The sequence below is a fragment of the Mirounga angustirostris genome, unplaced genomic scaffold (assembly GCF_029215605.1).
Source record: "Mirounga angustirostris isolate CCGP_5_RB_7025 unplaced genomic scaffold, mMirAng1.0.hap1 SCAF_3, whole genome shotgun sequence".
NCBI classification, from domain to species: domain Eukaryota; kingdom Metazoa; phylum Chordata; class Mammalia; order Carnivora; family Phocidae; genus Mirounga; species Mirounga angustirostris.
In genome coordinates, this window is record NW_026991711.1 from 57,199,054 (window position 1) to 57,218,518 (window position 19,465).

Sequence of the window (19,465 nt, forward strand, 5' to 3'; positions counted from 1 at the left end):
TCAAATTCTCAAAACTCATCCTTAATGCGTGCAAATCAGAGAGGAATAATAGTGGGAGTCCAGATGAATAATTGGACTAAATTGCTCACTGTCTGACCTTGGCTCTGTTTTTGATCAACTGTGTTCATTGCATGAACAGCCTCCATAGCAACACAGGTATCTTGGGATAAGATTTGAGAATTCCCTAACCCCCAAAATTTCACCTACCATTACTTGAGATATAATCATTAGAGATGCTATTCCCTTTAATCTCTCATTAAAACTCAAAGAGCCCCTGGAAGCTGAGAGCTGGCAGTCATTATTAGTTACTATCTCAGGTAGGATTAGAGGACAGACACCCTAGGAATGCAACACAGAATAGGTGTCTCTACACCAGATGGGCCTGGTTCCTGGAGCTGGGTCACCAGGAGTCGAGAGAGAGGGAGCTCTAAGTAGAGCTGAGAGGACCCAAAGCTGATTGGGTCTTCTCCACCATGTTCAGCTGCTTCCAAATAGGTTCAACAAGAGCTGCCTTGATAAATGTTGTAAATGCTTCATATGGTTTGCAGAAAATCTCTAATTTTTAGTTTTATCTGATACTGTATCCATGCAACAAGAAAGCCGCCCAACTTAAAAAGTGAGAAATTTAGTTAATCAAGGAGTTGTTTTTGCCTTTAAGACACCAAACTGATTTGGCTGATTCTTCACCGATTTAATGGCAAGTGTTGGGTCATGTATCTACAATCCAATTAAACATTGTTTCTTTCTACCTCCCCCCTATTGAGGATACTGGAAGACAATTCAGTACATATTAGGTTTAAATTGGGAAAATTTGGGTAATAGCCATCAAAAATTTTTCAAAAGAAATTAGGTATTCTCTTCCTACTTCTCAAATTTATACCATCCCCTTTTAATGGTGCTATGCTAATATTTTAAGACAAACACTTAAAGACTTCCATCACATTCAAACTATTTCAAAAAGGAAATATTGACTTTGCAATGACTAAACTGATCACCTTTTAGAGAAAGAGCCCAATTTGTTTTCAAAATAATGTCAGAGTCCTGAGCCCAACCTACTAATCCTGGAAACACAAGCAGTTAAAATTCTTTGAGGTTTAATTTTTTTTTATTATGTTATGTTAGTGACCATACAGTACTTCATCAGTTTTTGATGTAGTGTTCCATGATTCGTTGTTTGCGTAGATGGAAAGTTATATACAATTAGGTTGTACTTACTAATGGGCAAAATAGGACAAATAACTGTCTCCAAGAATCTTGTAGGAATGTCCTAGCAGAAGATGACTCAGTATCATAGCAATTGTTTTTGATATGGGGACAAGCCTTCAAAAAGTGAGATTTTGATTACCTTTCAGTAACACAACAATCATAGCTGAGTAAAAAGAAGTCTAGATGTGTAGTCATGCCTGGCTTCTTGGTCCAATTCCATCACTTTTGGCTGGATGATCTTGGAATCATCACTGTATTTCTCAAAAGCTCAAGGGGAGAATTTTAAGACGTAGAAGATGCTATGAACATCAGGGTGTTATACACAACTAATGAATCGTTGAACATTACATCAAAAACTAATGATGTACTATATGTTGGCTAACTGAACATAATATAAATAAACAAACAAACAAATAAATAAATAAATACACACAATTATTTGACTACCTTTATAAAGCAGAACAAGTAAAATATTCCTGATTCTAGTTCCATTTACAAAATTTCCAGGATGAAACACAATACTTCAAAATCAGAGCCTGGCCACCAGGAAAAGTTCTGAGAGACTTTCAGAGAAGAACATCCAATACAACTGATCCTCCAAATCCTGCTGCCCACATCACCTTTCCGATTGGACTCACTGGCTAAATCAGCTCTCTCAAATCACCACTTCCATTACTCTGCACACTAGAACAAAAATTAACTTTTCAAAATAGGGTTTCAGTTCTTCCCTGTGGCACTCAGTTGCCTAACCATCTTCCTCAGTTCATTAAATGTCGGGATTGCTTTTACTGTTTTTGTTAGCTAATGTTTACTGAGTGCCTACTGTATGGCTGGCTCAATTCTAAATACTTTGCATGCAGGATTCCCGAGGGAAAAGGTCATTTATATTCAAGATACAAAGCAGGACATTATGTTATAGTAACTACAGATTAAGTTTATTGAGAGTAAAAGAGAATAAAGACAGAGTGGTTCATGATCATGTTTTTTTCCTAAGCTTTCTTTAAACTATAATCAATCTTTCTACTACTCCAGATTGAAATTAAAGGAAAAAAAATGTTTAAATATGTTAAACACATAATAATTTTGGGAACTTCATATGAAATTTTCATGTGGCAAAATCTCCCAATACAGTTGTAGGAGGTGAGATTCGACATTAAAATATATCAAATGACAGAACAGCTTTGAATATTGGAAGCATTTATGTTACAGATTGGCATTAAAACTTGGGTGACTGACTGATCCTAAAGTTCTCATCAAGAATTCCAGAAGGTTTCTATGAAGTTTGCTATGCTGAGAAGCTTTTAGGATTTCAAAACAGAATTTGTTGTCTCATCATTTTCCCTGACAATTTTCTTACATGCTGTTTTCAAATAGATGAACAAATCATTTCACACAATGGCAAGTGGTGAAGTTGTACTTCTGGAAAGTTACAAATGAAACAAACCTGCCAATCAAAAACATCAATTTCACAAGTGTTTGATAAAAAATCCACTATTGATTGGACTTGATTCATGTATGTGTCAGCAGCCTAAAAACTTTGTTCATGAAGGATTTAAATGACTGTAACTGAAATCATTTGAAAGAAGTAAAAAAAAAAAAAAAAGAAAAAGAAAAAAAAAGGGTCAGTCCAAATAAGTGAAGCCCTATTCACTTAGCTGCATCCTCACTGGTGTCCTGGTGCCTCTATTTTCATACCAAGGCTCATCTTTATCTTTCTTTTTTTGCTCTTCCTTTTCCACTGGGCCCATCCACATTTCACCTATTATAAGTGAGTATCTATAATTCTGTAGACTGTGTTCTCAAATATTTCCTGATCCCTCCAATGGGAGAATTTTGTTTCCTGTTCCCCTAAGATCAGGCCTGGCCATGTGGTTTGGTTTTGTCCATAAAATGTGATGAAAATCATGGTGCCATTTCCAAGTTAAAGCCTTAAGAATGTACCCATGTTTTCACGATCTCTCTTTTCCCTTTGCTATGAGCACAGCCATGTCCCAAGTAGGGGCAGTTCCTTGACCTGGATCCTGGTCAGAAAAGAGCATGGAATAGAGTCACGAGTAACAAATGAGATATAAACCATCTTCACTGTTCTAAGCCACAGAAATTTGGGAATTATTAACCCAGGATTCCTTAGCCTGTAATTAAATGATATAATCAATTGTCTTCACATTTTGAACTGTATATTTCCATAAAAATTTTGAGAAACTATGGATCTCCTCTAAATTGTTTGTTGACAACTAAAATTTCCCATCTTTTTTTTTCTTTTCTTTTTTTTTTCCTTTTTATGACTCTTTTTATTGAAGTATAATTAATATGCAATGCTATATCAGTTTCAGGTATACAACATATTGATTCAACAATTCTATACATTAGTCAACACTTACCATGACAAGTGTAGTCATCCGTTACCATACAATGTTATTAGTATTATTGACTGTATTCCCTTTGCTATATAAAATTTCCCATCTTATGTCCAACAGGTGAAAAGCTGTCATTTTGATGGTTATAAATTGTAAATTTTTTCTTATATAAAACCCTTCCATCCCTCTTTTAAATTGCCCAAAATGGATAAAATATCATATAAGACCCACCATCATATATTTTAAAAGTACATAAACAAGTTGTCTCTGATAGTTGGAAAATTTACATCACTCCTTTTTCTATGTATCTCTCTTCCCTCTGATGCGAACACAGTCAGGTGCCAGGTAGGACTGGCTCCTTGGCCTGGATCCTGGAGTGCAGAGATCATAGAGTATGTTGTCTCTACTTTTCTCTCATGAGCCTCCCCCTGGGAAGTGTTGCATTCACAGACATCAAGTAGGGGATAGAAAAAATTTTCATCACTCCTGCTACCCCTACTTATAATACATGTGAGTTCAGAACATTGCCACAGAAGCCAAAATAGCCTGTTTCTAATGTCACAATATATACACAAGAGAAATGTGTAAAAGAGAAAGACACAAGATCCCATAGCAGGTGCATGGGGTTTTGATTAATGGAGGCATCATCAATACTGATATGTGTCATTTCACTGGAGATTTTCACACCCCCAAACAATTCCCTGTGCTAGGATTTCAGATATGCGAAAGTATGACATCCTTTGGGAAAGTGGAGGAAAGGCAAATGTGAAAAGAAAGGTGGAAAAGAAATAAAACTTCCTGAATTGCAGGCACTTTTCCAGGCCAATAAATTTGAGAAAAGAGTATGTGCGACTACATAAAAGACTATGTATGGACACTGAGGGTATGAAAATTGATGCTCTGCACACTTTTTGTGCCCATGTACCTTTTGGAAAAGTCTCCTATCCCCGTCAGGCTCCTGGACCCTGATGTGAAGACTGTTGCTGCAGACTCAAGACAATTGAGAAATCTAATAGGCAATGCTTGAGAAATAAGATATTTTATCCTTTAACATTTGTATTGAGTTTTCTATTGCTGCTTAACAAACTCAGCAGCAGCAAACAACACACATCTATTGTGTGGCAGCTTCGGTGAGTCAGGAGTCTGAGCACAACTTAGCTGGGTCCTCAGCTCAGGGTCTCTTAGGCCTGCAGTCAAGGTGTCAGCCAGGGCTGCAGTTTCATCTGAGGTTCAAGCTCCTCTTCCAGTCTCACTGGTTTGACAGCATTCAGGTCCTTGTGACTATAAGACAGAGGTTCTCAGCTCCTAGCAGCTGCCTATAATTCCCTGCCATGCAACTCTCTCCCCAACATGTCAGTTTCTCTCTTTAAGGCCAACAGGAGAATGTTTGTGCTGCTTCTTCTATCTCTGACCACTAGACCCATTTTTAAAGCACTCAACTGATTGGGTCAGATCCACCAAATTAATCTCCCTATTTGGTTACCTTAAACTCAGCTACTGCAAGGGGCTTAATTACATCTGAAAAATCCCTTCATCTTTGCTATCTAATGTAACATCATCAAGAAAGTGATATCCCATCATTTTTGTCATAGTCTGCTGGTTAGAAGTAAGTTAAAAGACTCACCCACAATCAAAGGGAGAAGATTTTACAAGGGCATGGGTCATTGGAAGTCATCTTAGAATTTTGCCTACCATTTGATTTAAGCCAAAAATAACATTAGCCTTATGAATATAACAACTGTGGAGTGTTTTAAGTTTAGAATATAAGCCCGACAGAGAAAGACAAATACCATATGATCTCACTTATATGTGGAATCTAAAAAAAAAAAACAAAATAAATGAACAATCAAAACAAACCAAAACCAGACTCTTAAATACAGAGAACAAACCGGGGGCTGTCAGAGGGAAGGTGGGTAGGGGAGATGAACAAAACAGATTAAAAGATACAAACATCCAGTTATAAAATAAATAAGTCACAAAAATGAAAAGTACAGCATAGGGAATATAGTCAATAATGTTGTAATAACATTGTGTGGTGACAGATGGTTGACTATACTTATCCTGGTGAATACTGAGTAATGTATTGAAATGCAAATCAATATTTTATATACCCGAAATTAATATTATACTGTATGTTAATCATACTATAATTTTTAAAAAGCTAAAAATAATGTTAAAGGACAGTCTGTAGGGCACTCAATATTTAATGATCCTTAGAAGGATCACCAAGGAAATTAGTGTAAAACATAGATGTCCCAGACCCCACTGCAGTGATTCTGATCCAGGAGGCAAAGAATCAGCCAGAAATCTGCATTTTAAATTAACTTCTCCCTGATGATTCCAGTGCAAGTGCTGAGCACACACTGAAAATCACTAATACAGTGTTTCCATAATTAAAGAATGGCTTCAATTTTCCCAAGGCTCTGCAGTTTGGGCCAGGGAATTCCTCCAAGTGTGTTTTGCCCCTCTTTTTTATAAAAGCTGTATTTCACAGGCTCCACTTCTCCGCTTAGCACCTAGCATATTGAGAAAACTTTATAGAGTCCCAGAAAATACCCTCCACCTAGATAAAGTCCCTCTTGCAAGACTAAGCTAATAGCCTTATCTCCAGTGTACACCACATATAAAAAATGTTTTACTAGCACGAAGTGGATACAAACCTGGCCATTTCTCCTACTAGAGTTTCTGCCATTCTTAAGAGAAGAGTAAGAGGACAAAAGCCTAATTCTCCCTCCAGTAGGCCAGGATCTTCCCTCCAGGCAGCAAGGCTGCCTCGGGGGCGCATTCCCCTTTGGGGCCCTTGCTGAAGGTAGGGGCTCTCTAGAGGCCCTGGGATCAGGAAGGGGGTGAGAAGGAGTGGGGGGCCCCAACAATGCAACTCCTAACTTTCCTCCTAGGCTCCACCTAGCTAAAGGTCCAAGGCGCCGTGCGAGTCAATCTGTGTGGGTTAGGCTGGGTTGTGAAACCTTCCAGCACCAGAACTTTTCAGGGAAGGGAAAGATTGAAAGCATTCTAGAAGTCCGTGAGGGCATCGAGAACATGGCTACAGATACCCAAAGGGAAATCAGGGGTCACGAGGACAAGTCAGAGGGAAGAAACCCGCAGCGCTTGATTGACTCTCTAAGGGCTTATCAGGGACAGCTCATGCTCAAGGCATTGTCGCAGCCCTCCACGTTCCGTACCACAGAAAAAAGGCTCTCTCACAGCCTGACTTTGTACCTTCTTGAACAGCCAGTCAAGCACACCACACTCCTCTCAGTAGAGATCACTTGTCATAAATAAAGGATGTTTTAACAATTGTTCCTTAGTCCCTCTTAACCCAAAATCCCATCAAGCCATTTAGAGTTCTCCTGTACAACTTGACCTTGACTTCCAGGAAAGATTCTCAAAGACTGAGAAAAAGGGACACATCAGGACTGTCTGCAAGTATGGCTTTTAGGATGTAGGGAGTAATGCGTGTAGCTCAGGCATCACGTGGCAACCCAGAGAAGAGAGGTGAAAGCGACAAACCAAAATTTGCAGTCTCACAAGAGTGCTGGGGCAGAAAGGTACATCCTTCTGCTTTCCTCACAGGTTAACATGGAAGTTCACAGTGGCTGACCCAAGCAAACTATTTAGTAGGTAAAATTTGTCTGTGCTATTCCAACCCCCCAGGTCCTATCTACATTCTCTACCAGCCATCACTTCTTCCTTGTCTGCCCATTCCATCCTATCTCAGATTTCAGACTATAGCCTTGAGTTCTTTTCCTATCAAAACAACTTCACAGTAAAGAATCAGAAAGTCATGGGGGTGGGGAAAAGGAGAGAGGCAAACCAAGAAACAGACTCCTAACTATAGAGAACTAACTGATGGTTACTGGTGGGGGAAAGGAGGGATGTTAAATAGGTGATCGGGATTAAGGGTGCGCTTGTCCTGATGAGCACCAGGTGATGTATGGAAATGCTGAATCACTATATTGTACATCTAAAACTAACATTACACTGTATGTTAACTAACTGCAATTTAAGTAGAAAATATATATATATATTTTTAAAAGAAACAGAAAGTCATTTATATGATCTTAGAGAATAGGTTAAATTATTATTGTTTTCACTTAAGAAAGATATAAAATTTTTAAATGATACCTTTATGATGGAAATTAAGGCATTAGTCAGTGGACAAAACAGATTTGTATTTGTAGGATTTCTTTTAAGGGAAGGCAAAAAAATTTTCAAAATCATACCACATAGGCAGTCCTGTGGACTTAAGCTTTTATGAATACTTAAAAGGAAAATACTATTATTTCCCAGTAGTATTTCCTCCAGTCACTGCAGTTCTTTGAAAGATAATATCCAGGATTCCTGTTTCAGCTCCAACATGTAAACAGTTTAGAAGTTGTCACTCCCTTGTCTACAATAAGAAAAAGCTGGATAAACTTGATAAATATTTGTACACAGGATTTTGTGTAGACAAAGTTTTTAAATCAGTTGGTCAATATCTAGGAAGCACAACTGCTGGATTATGCTAAGCCTATATTCAGCTTTGTAAGAAACTGCCAAACTGTCTTCCAAAGTGCTGTCCCATTTTGCATCCCTACCAACAATGAATGAGAATGTCTGTTGTTCTGTATCCTAATTAGCAATTGGTATTTTCAGTTTTTTGGATTTTAGCCACTCTAATAGGTTTATAGTGGTATTTCATTATTGTTTTAATTTGCATTTCCCTCATAACATAGGATGTTGAGCACCTTTTTATATGCTTATTTGCTGTCTGTATATCTTATTTGGTGAGGTATCAGTCCACATCTTTTACCTATTTTTAAAATTGGGATGTTTCTTTATTGCTGTATTTTAAGAGTTCTTTGTATATTTTGGATACAAGCCTTTCATCAGATATATTTTGTAAATATATCATTTTCCTTCTGCCTGATGAGCTTCTTTTAACATTTCTTGCAGAGCAGATATGCTAGCAATGAAATTCTTCAGTTTTTGTTTGTTGAAGAAAGTCTTCATTTCTCCTGAATATCGAATTTCAGGTTGGTATTTTTTTTTCTTTTAATGCTTTAAATAGTTTGTTCTCTGTTCTTGCTTGCATGATTTCTGATGAGAAGTCCACTGTAATTCTTAGTCCTGTTCCTCTACAGATAAAGTATTTTTTCTCTGACTTTTTCAAGATATTCTCTTTGCTTTGGCCTTTCTACAGTTTGATTGTGATATTCTTAGGTATGGATTTTTTGGTTTTAATCTTTCTTGGTGTTTTTGAACTTTCTGGATTTGTGGTTTGGGGTCTGTCCTAATTTTGGAAATTTTTCATCATTATTACTTCAAGTATTTCTTTTGCCTAGTCTTTCTTTTCCTTCTGGTATTCCAATTTCATGAATGTTACACTTTTTGAAATTTCTCACAATTCTTGGGTTTTTACATTTTCTTTTCTTTTTTTTTTTTTTTCTGTTTTAATGTCAGTGTGAGAAGTTTGTATTCACGTATCTGCAAGCTTACTGACTCTTTCCTTGGCTGGGTCAAGCCTACTGATGAGCTCATTGAAGGCATTCATCCTTTCTATTACGGTCTTTAACTTCTAGAATTTCCTTTTGATTCCTTAGGGCTTCTATCTCTCTGCTTACATTACCCATTTGTTCTTCCATCTTGTCTACTTTTTCCATTAGAACCCTTAACATATTAGCCATAAGTATCTTCAATTCCCTGACTGATAACTTTAACATTTGTGTCATATCTTATTCTGTTTCTGATAATTGCTTTGTCTTTTCAAACTGTGAATTTTTTTTCTTATTTTTTGACATGACTTGAATTTTTTTTTTCCTGAAAGCCAGGCGTATTGTATTGGGTATTAGAAACTGAGGTAAATAACCTTTTAGTGTGGGAATTTATGTTACTCTGGCCAGAGTTGGGCTATGTTTAATGTTTGCTGTAGTTGTAACTGTCAGAGGGTTCAAATTCCTCTAGTGTCCTTGTTTGTCTCACCTGTTGACTTTGGGGAAAATTCCTAAGTACTGCTCCTCAGAGAGAATCTATATCTTGCATATCTTTCAGCTATAATCCAGTTATACAGGATCCCTATTTGTGTGGTTATAAGGGACAAAGGAGGATAAGCATTCTATAATCCTCTGGTTAAGTTTCAGTCTTTTAGTGGGCTTGTGTCTCTTGTCTGTGACCTTCACAAGTTTCTTTTTTTTCTCCCCAGTGCTATAGCTCTTTATTTCCCTCCTTTGCCTGGCTACAATGTTTCAAATCTATTCCTTTGAACCTCTTATCTCTGTTGAGTATGTTCCCTACCCCTGTCCCCATCTTAGGTGAGACAGGAAGGCTAGAGAGGTCTGGAGTGGGAGTAAAGCCCTTTCCACAGATGACAGAAAACTCACAAAATCTTTTCTCCTGGGGAGTAAGTCTTTATTATGGACAAGGTTTGGGTATTTTTCACAATTAGTACTCTTCCTCTTCCCCTGACAAGGCAGTGAGGGGATGTTTGTAGGATTTTTATCTTGAGAACTAGTGAGATTTCTTGGGGTAAATCACACAGAAATTAGAGGGCCCCCAAGGAGATTTTCACTGTCATGTCTCATGTCCAAGTGTAACCTCCAGCAATATATCAAAATCACCATTCAAATGTTTCTCTATTTTATCACTCCAGGGACTACTGCTCCATGTATGACTCTCTCTTTGCACTTATTTCTCCTTATTTGGGGGTAAGAATTTTCCCTCCAACCTTGATTCTTTGATGGGTGTTAGAAAAGTCATTGATTCACAATTGCCAAAAACTAGAAGCAACCAGGATATCCTTCAATAGGTTAATGGATTAACAAACTCTGATATATTTTGGACACTGGAATATTATTCAGCAATAAAAAAAGAATGAGCTATCAAGTTATTAAATGAAATGGATAAATCTTAAAAGCACTGTGAAAGAAGCAAGTCTGAAAAAGCTCCATAATGTACAATTTTATTTGTATAACATTCCGGAAAAAAATAACACTATAGAAATAGTAAGCAGAGCAGTGGTTACCATGGGGTTTGGGGCATGATTAAATAGGTGAAGCACAGCGCCCTCTAATTTCTGTGTGATTTACCCCAAGAAATCTCACTAGTTCTCAAGATAAAAATCCTACAAACATCCCCTTACTGCCTTGTCAGGGGAAGGGGAAGAGGAATAGTACTAATTGTGAAAAATACCCAAACCTTGTCCATAATAAAGACTTACTCCCCAGGAGAAAAGATTTTGTGAGTTTTCTGTCATCTGTGAAAGGGCTTTTTTTTTTTTTTAGGTCAGTGAAACTACTCTATATGACACTGTAATGGTGGATATGTGAAACTATGCACTTGTCAAAACCCATGGAACTTGTGCCAAAAGCACAAGGAGTGAACTTTAATGCATACAAATGTTTTTTAAAATTATTTAGAAGGTAGGGAGATCCCAGGATAGAATGAAAAATGTGAAGAAAAAAGAATCTAACTGTATAACAAACATATGAGACAACATTGAAGGGGGTGGAGGGAAAAAGGGCTGACCTAAGTGACTTTGGAAATAAGTGGAGTCTATAAGACTAAAGATGAAAGGAACTACGCATAAGTACTGTACCCTAATTGATTAAGTTGTTTCCCCTGGGAGGAGAGATTAGCAGTTTGAAACTCTACATGCATATTGATTAAACAGTAAATGGATGGCAGATATTGGGAACCAGGTTTCTTACTGCTGGAGTGGGAGGTTACATATAAGGGGTAAAGGCTATAATAATCCATTTGGTGATGGAGTTGAAAGCATCCTTATGAAATCATGTTCAGCTTAGTATAAATACAGATGGTTACATAAATATTTATAGACATGTGTATGTATAAGGGCCTGGAATCAACAACAGACCACCAGCAGCAACAAGCACACCTAGAACTCAGATATTGGTTTCTAACACTATTCTTCAGTAGAAGGAATAATGGTTTTTTGAAGAAATGGCTGATTCTAGGACAGGCAAGAACTATCAAAGATGAGTCTGGAGCATTTTATAATGCCATAAAGGATGGAATTGCTCAAAAAAACCCCACAAGTTGGGGGTGAATGTCAAAGAAGTTAATGGAAGGAGATCCCAATAGCCAAAACTAGAACAATTTGAGCACCAAAATAAATAATGTAGTATTGGATTATAACCCAAAATACAAAATAAGTATCTATGAGGCCATAGTGATCTAAGTAAATGGTTGAATAAATAAATAAATAAATAATAAGAGAATAAATAAATCACCCATGCAGAGGAAGTCCAAATAATTTGTGTAGATACTCTGTCCTCAAAGATGTGGAGCTTCACTCCCCACTCCTTAAGTATAGGCTATGCATACAGATTTCCCTCCAAAGAGTATAGCAGGGAGAGAGGGAATAAAGGTAAGTTTATAATGGAGAAACTTGACAAACACTAACATCAACAGTGATAATTTACAGTAATAGTATATACACCGGATATGATGTAAAGAAAGTGGCACTTCATCCCTGGGGTTTTCTTCCCTAAAATCTATAACCTGGCCTAATCACACAGAAAACATCAGACAATTGAGGAGATTATACAAAATATCTAACCAATACTCCTGAAAATTTTGAGGGTCATTTAAAATAAGGGAAGTCTGATAAACTGTCACAGCAAAGAGGAACCTAAAGAGTCATCCCATCTAAATATAAATATAAATTATCTATTTTAGGTAGATAATATAATCTATTATCTAAAATAGATAAAGGGCACTAGGTAAAAACTAAGTATGTTTGAATAAAGTGTGAATTCTAGTTAACAACAATGTATCAATGCTGGTTCATTAATTGTGATAAATGTGCCATATTAATGTAAGGTATTTATAAGAGGGGAAACTGGATTTGGGATATATGGGAACTCTCTGCTATTTCATAATTTTTCTGTAAATCTAAAACTATTCTAAAATAAAAAATTTATTAAACACAGTGTTCAGGGACGCCTGGGTGGCTCAGTCAGTTGGGTGCCTGCCTTCAGCTTGGGTCATGATCCCAGGGTCCTGGAATCGAGTCCCACATCGGGCTCCCTGCTCTGTGGGGAGCCTACTTCTCCCTCTGCCTCTGCCTCTCTCTCTCTCTCTCATGAATAAATAAATTAAAAAAAAATCTTAAAAAAAAAAAAAAACACAGTGTTCATCATACCATAAAAAATTGTGAGACATATGAAGAAAAGTAATCAGATGACTGATGACCAGAAAAGTAAAAAAACCACCAATGGGAAAGACCCACAGATAAACAAATTATTGGAATTAGATGACAAGCACTTTAACTATAATAAATAGGTTAAATAAATGAGAGGAAAAGATGGACAAAGCAAATGAAAAGATGGACAATTTCTATAGAGAAGTAGAATTTCTAAAAACTAACCAATGGATAACCTAAGACTGAAAAATACAGTGTCTTAAATTACAAATGCATTAGAAAGGCTTAATTAATATCAGACTGAACAACAGAAAAAAAAGGATTCATGAACCTGAAGACTGGTCAACTACATTATCCAAACTGAGAATAAAGAAAAAAGAATTGAAAACAAAAAACAGAGCACAATGTGAAAGGCATGTAGGACAATACCAAGTTTTCTAACACATTAGTTGGAATGGCATACAAAGGTGAGAGAGAAAATGGAATGTTCAGAATAGTTGTAGACATAATGGCCAATAATTTTCTAAAACAGGTAAAAAAGACATAATACCACACATTCAAAAAGCTCAGCAAAACAGGATAACTATCCAGCCAAGCAAGAAAACACAAAGAAAGTCATACCTAGGCACATCAGTTAAACTGCTACAAAACAAAGATAAAGAGAAAAATCTGAAAAGCAGTCAGAAACAAATAGACCCATTATATTCAAATCAACAGCAGTAAGAATTTTGGCTGACTTCTTAATATTTGCAATGAAAGCTAGAATGACACATAAAATGTGTTGGAAGAAAAAACTGCCAACCTTAGAATTATATACCCAGTGAAATATCTTTCCAATCCAATGTCCCCAAACAGTACTTACCTTCTTTCATTACAAAATTTTCTCTATCTAAAACTCACTACATTCAATATGGTATCAACATCCAAACTCTTAGGGCCAGTCTTGTCTTCTCCTCTTTTTGACTTCCACAGTCTCACCAATTTCTATCAATTCCACTTCAGAAAATCTTCAGAATTCATCACTCCTCTTCAGTCTCACTAGGACTGCACTGGTCCAAGCCCTCAACATTTCTTGCCTACACTATGACAATAGCTCATTGCCTAAGAAGCCTCCCTACCACTGGTCTCTCCCTACAGAGTTCATTATCTACCACACAACCTCTGAAATTAGTTGCCTAAAAACAAAATTTATCCTGTCTCTCTGATGTTTAAAGGTCTCTTCTCACTTTCTATTACTTCTGAATAAAATTTACATACTATGATATATAAGATCCTTCACCATCTTTTTTTTAAAAGATTTTATTTATTTGACGGGGGGAGTGGAGAGAGCACAAGCAGGGGGAGTGGCAGGCAGAGGGAAAGGGAAAAGCAGGCTCCCCTCTGAGCAAGGAGACAGATAAGGGGCTCTATCCTAGGACCCCGGGATCATGACCTGAACTGAAGGCAGACGCTTAACCGACTGAGTCACCCAGGTGCCCCAATCCCCTTCACAATCTTGACCCCAACAATTCTTCCAGCATCTGTTCTTACATACTCTTTTCCTCTTTTATTGTACTTATAAAAATTTAAAATAATTATAAGTTTATGTCTTTTTCTCTTTTACCAGATATTAACTTCTCAAAGGAAGTGACTATGATCATTTGGAGAATGTTCTGCTAAAAACTAAAACTTGAAAGGGTGAAGGAGGGGGAAGAGTCATCCTCTTCTCTAGCAAAAATTACCATGAGCACCTGGGTGGCTCATTTGGTTAAGAAACTGCCTTCTGCTCAGGTCATGATTCCAGGGTCCTGGGATCGAGTCCCACATCAGGCTCCCCCTGCTCTGTGGGGAGCCTGCTTCTCCCTCTCCCTCTGCCTGCCACTCCCCCTGCTTGTGCTCTCTCTGTCAAATAAATAAATAAAATCTTTAAAAAAAAGTTTCTTTAAAAAAAAAAAAAGATTTCCAGAAAGTCATCTTGAATCCCCTCCCCAGGAGAGGGTAAATACCATGGAATGCAAGACTTATAGTAAAGGTGTTGTGGTCCCTGGAAGCCATCTGGGAGCCATTAAGAGGGTGAGGAGTATATAGACCTATCCTCCAATAAAGTTAATGTAATAAGACCCTTTGTAGTTTAAGAGCTAGAAAGGTGAAAAGCTGTCCAACTCCTACTAATATGAATTGCCAGCAAGACATAGGGGACGATTTCACAAGGAGCAGATCCCAGAGTCAGTTCATTAACAGTGTTCTTGGGGCTTCTGGTGCCTAGATGACGACTTTACAAGGGCCAAAAAGAAGTAAGTATCAAGACCTATGTCCCTGGGAATTCAGGTGTGGGACCCCTTACCTAAGCACAATAAAGAGTCAGTGGATTACCCACCACACAGACATTTCTTTGAGGATTCTTAGTGGCTTGCGTAGTTGTGAGCCAGAAGCCAACCTACACAATCTGTCAAAATGGCCAGTTGTCCACAGTGACATCATGTGGCTTCAAGGAGTAGTGGCAGTATCTGACCCATCTCCTGTTGCCCTGACGAACCTCAACTTTCCAATCATGTTAGTTCCCAGAGTTCATAAAATACCAGGGAGTATCCTAAAAAGAAGATGCTAAACTTCCTCTTAATTTGGCATGTAATAATTTCAGTTGTTCTTTTTAAAATGGAAAAATAAAGGGTCTATGGCCATAATTGCACTCTAGAGATACAAAGTGAGGGGAAAAAAATATTTGTAACTCATACCACTGAAAATGAGGTTTTTAAAAAATGCCTAGAACCATTTGTATGAAGGAAATGCACAGGAAACCCTGGCATTATGTAGCCCAGAACCCATTAAAACTGTTCTGGCTAATAACAAAGTTGGGGGCCTGGAGCCCCTGTGACTCAGACTCCCCCTTGTGCTTGCCCAGGGTCAACAGCAGCCTCTGAACCCCTCCACAGAACCCAACACCCTGCAGAACATAGTTTAAAAACCACTTTCTTGACGATGGAAAGCCCATTAAAAATTTAAACCAGAGGATGGCATCACCAGATCACCCATGTACACGACAGAGGATGTTTTTAAAGGGGGGGGGAGGGGAAGCAAGAAAAAATTGGGGACGGAACAGCTGGTCTAAGAATATCATTAAAGGACAGGCAAGGCTTTATTCATGATGCCATGAATAATGTTAGATATTAATATTCATAAAACATGCTGAGCTGAATCTATTTCTAAATTGTTATCAAAAACATTCCTTAGGGAAAGAAATAATCTTTCAGACCTAGTAAGAAAGGATTCATCTTTAACTATCTTGCAAATGTGATTAGCATCAAGTTCTTCAATTGAATACTTTTCTGTTGAAAAGGTGGTCTATACCAGATTTTTTTTCCTGAAACTTAGCTTGGGAAAATTATTTTCATCAAAACGAGCCTAAATTCTGCTGAAAATGAGGATATTTAAGCCTGTTGTGATAAAAAGCTGTGTTTCCAAGCTAATTTTTAGGAAAAAGCTAATAAAAGAAATACTTAACAGAAAAGTACAGAATGCCTGCTGGGATAAAAATGAAGTTTCCAAGCAACTTCTGAGTAAAAATACAGTAGAAAACAATGTTATTAACAGAAATTATGGAATTTAAGCATTTTGTAATAAACATGTTGTTTTCAAGCTAGTTTTGAGAAGTATCTAGGAAAAAAACATTTTAAATAAAAATGGAACTTAATCCTGTTGTGTTTTCCAAACTGATTTTGAAGGAAAGTTCAGTATAAAATAGAAAAAAAAGAGAAAAAAGCAGAAAAAAGTACAGAATTTAAACAATATAATTGCAACAAAGGACACAGACAACCCAAGGGAGGGACTGTGAAATGGAGATGAAATTGTCCCAAACATGCCAAAAAATGACAAGACCTTTGTATCATGCATCCCTCTCTACCTCCCCCTCAGCCTCCCCTAGGGACCAAGCATGGCTGTAGGCTGCCTCCCCTTCTCGGCCAAGCATGGGGTACAATCTTGCAGTGAGGTAGTTCCTGCAGTCCAGGATGATTCCCTGGAAGGGCCTGAGCTGTGAGCTGTAGGCAGCCTGGGGAATGAGTACCTGGTCCCTTTTGGGGGGTTTGGGTTAAGTGCTTGGCAACATTATTGGCAAAGGACACCAGCAGTCAATTTAGGGTGTTCAGGAAGGAAAAAATATGGGACCGCATAATAGAGAACTTTAGGTACATCAGAGCTTACCAATGTCTCACCAACTCAAGGAGAGATGCCTTAATGAAGATTCAAGTTCTCAAAAAGGCATCAAGGAAACAGTTTTTCAAAATATTTAAACACAGGAAAGGGAGGGAGGCTAAATAAGGTAATTTTATTCATTTTCACCATGTGGATACTCTGACAAATTTTAAGCCCACATGCTATTGAAATATAAGTGATGACTTAGGGTAACAAAAGCAAGTTAAATCACAACTTAGATGAGAAAACCTATGATTACCCTAAAGCAGCTGTGCTGTAACTTGCACACACAATATGGAGGAGAATTTTTTTCCTATTTTCCCAGATTCAGAGCATGCCACCCCACACTGAGTCCAAGAAAGCATCACAATGCATAATTGGGGCCAGACACTCCCAAAGAATACCCCCCCAAAATTCACTGCCCACCCCTCTGTTAGTCTACAAAAATGCACACCTGAGAATCAAAGAAACCACTGAATAGACAACTCAAGAGAATTTAGTATTCATGATGAGTCTGTCCCTCTTTCCCTGTGTTTCCCATCTCAAGTCAAGCAAGGAGACAGCCATGAGAATCATTCTACTAACTACCACAGAGTAGCATTTCAGTTTCAATTCAATGGCCCTTCTGATCTCTCCTCTGTGTGCTGTTAGAGAAAAATTCAAGAGTATGGGGATAGGGTTGCCAGATAAAATACAGATGCACTGGAGTTTCCTTATACTAAAAAAGTATTCATTGTTTATCTGAAATTCAAATTTAACTGGATTTTCTATGTTTTTATTTACTAAATCTGGCAATCCTATTTGGAGAGAACAGCAGGGCAGAGAGAGCTGGTAGCAGAGGGACAGTGGAAAATGTACATACCTGAAGGTAGCTGGACTTGTTCCACCTTGTAGGTACCCATTCAAGATCCCACTGATAGTGAGGAAAGTCCAACAGTAAGAACTTGAACCCGAATATCTGGTGTGCAAACTGTTCAGGGAGAATCAGAAAGGACCAAGAAACTAGGAATCTCTGAAGGATTCAACAGAGAACTCATCCACACATATGCCCCAGAGGGAGCCAGTATGTGAACACTTGTTTGACAGACATTTAGTAAAAGCCAGAAAAACAGTAACAGCATAGAGAACAAACACACCAGTCAAGTAAGAGATATTTGTGTCTTTCCCTGTTCCTACACCCAGCCGCAACCCACCAGGGGAGACAGGACCCCAAAATGGCAGGAGTGAGGGAAAAAATGGAAGAGCAGGTCCTGCAAGTCTCTCGAACCACATCCAGAAGGGGAAAGAAAGAAGGAGAGGAAATGAACATTAAATTGGATGTTGTATTAAAATTTTAAACTGGATCAAACTATGTTATCTACTGCTGCAAAACAAATTTAGTGACTTCAAACAACAGACATTTATGATCTCACAGTTTCTATGACACATGAATCTGTGTATAGCTTAGCTGGATCCTCTGCTTCGGGCTACAATCAAGATGGTGGCTGGGGCTGCAGTCATCTTAAGGCTCAAATGAAGAAAGATAGGACTCCAAGCTCACTCACTCATTCAGCTCCTCATAAGCTCTTACACTGAAGGGCTCAGCTTCTCCCTGGATGTTGTTGTGTGAGCCTCTCTAACACAGGAGCCATTTCAGGAATTTCCCACCACAGACTGCGCTGACCAAATACTGAGAGTGATCAATAAGCTACAGTACTGCCGAGAATCTCATTTATGGATGGGGGAAAAGAGATTGAACAGAGCATAACTGAAAAAAAGTATTGAGAAAACTCTAATTTTTATATTTGTACCCATCAAGTTGAAACAGTTCCATAAACTGGATATGTGTTTACCCTCTTAAACCTTTGGCAATGGTTGTGTATTAAGGAAGGGAGGCAGTGTGGTACATACAGTAGAGAGAAATCATTCTTTGGAGGTCACCAGAACCATGTTTGAGGCTCAGCCTCAACACTACTAGTAGCCATGGGTTCATTAACATCTTTGAAATGCAACCTTCTTCTTAGTAATCAGGGTTGTGATGAGCATAACAGATGATATACATGGTTATATAAAACGTCCGCTCTATACATAGTGGCCATTATTATCATTGTCCTTATCATTACACAGTCCTCCATGGCTCATCTATCCAAGATTAGTGACCAGCAGAACCCAAATTGTTCTCCTCTCTATTTTAAAGCACGAAGGTGACAGAAGTCATAACAGCCATTTGTGCATAAGCAAGCACATATTTCTAGATTATACCTGAATTTTGTCCTGGATGTGTGATTTTGGTGAGACCGACTCACTGCTCAGTGGCTTATACTTTCACAAAGAGAGTGAAAAATCATGTCTACTGACACTGAGGCAGAGCCTGGTATAAAGTGGAATATCATTCATGTGTATCCTCTTATAAAGTGTCACAGTGCCAAGATACTGTGGAAGAATCCAATGTGGCCACAAACAACTAGAACTTCTCCACCCACCAGCAAGAGCCTCACCCCTGAAGCAACATCACAGCACTCCTTGTCTCATGGTTCAGACAAAAGCTGGCCAAAGAAGCAGCAAAATATATAAAAGAGGTTTATAAGAAAGATTTCTCTCCTCCCAAACA

At 38.0% G+C, this 19,465-nt stretch overlaps 1 long non-coding RNA gene across 1 annotated transcript in view; it reads left to right on the plus strand.

Annotated features, from left to right (window-relative positions):
* LOC129045649 (uncharacterized) overlaps positions 1-19,465 on the plus strand; it is a 63,199-nt gene that overhangs the window by 24,286 nt on the left and 19,448 nt on the right. The window contains exon 2 of the long non-coding RNA XR_008505674.1: positions 8,499-8,578. This is a non-coding gene — a long non-coding RNA (uncharacterized LOC129045649). The remainder of the gene's footprint in view (positions 1-8,498; positions 8,579-19,465) is intronic.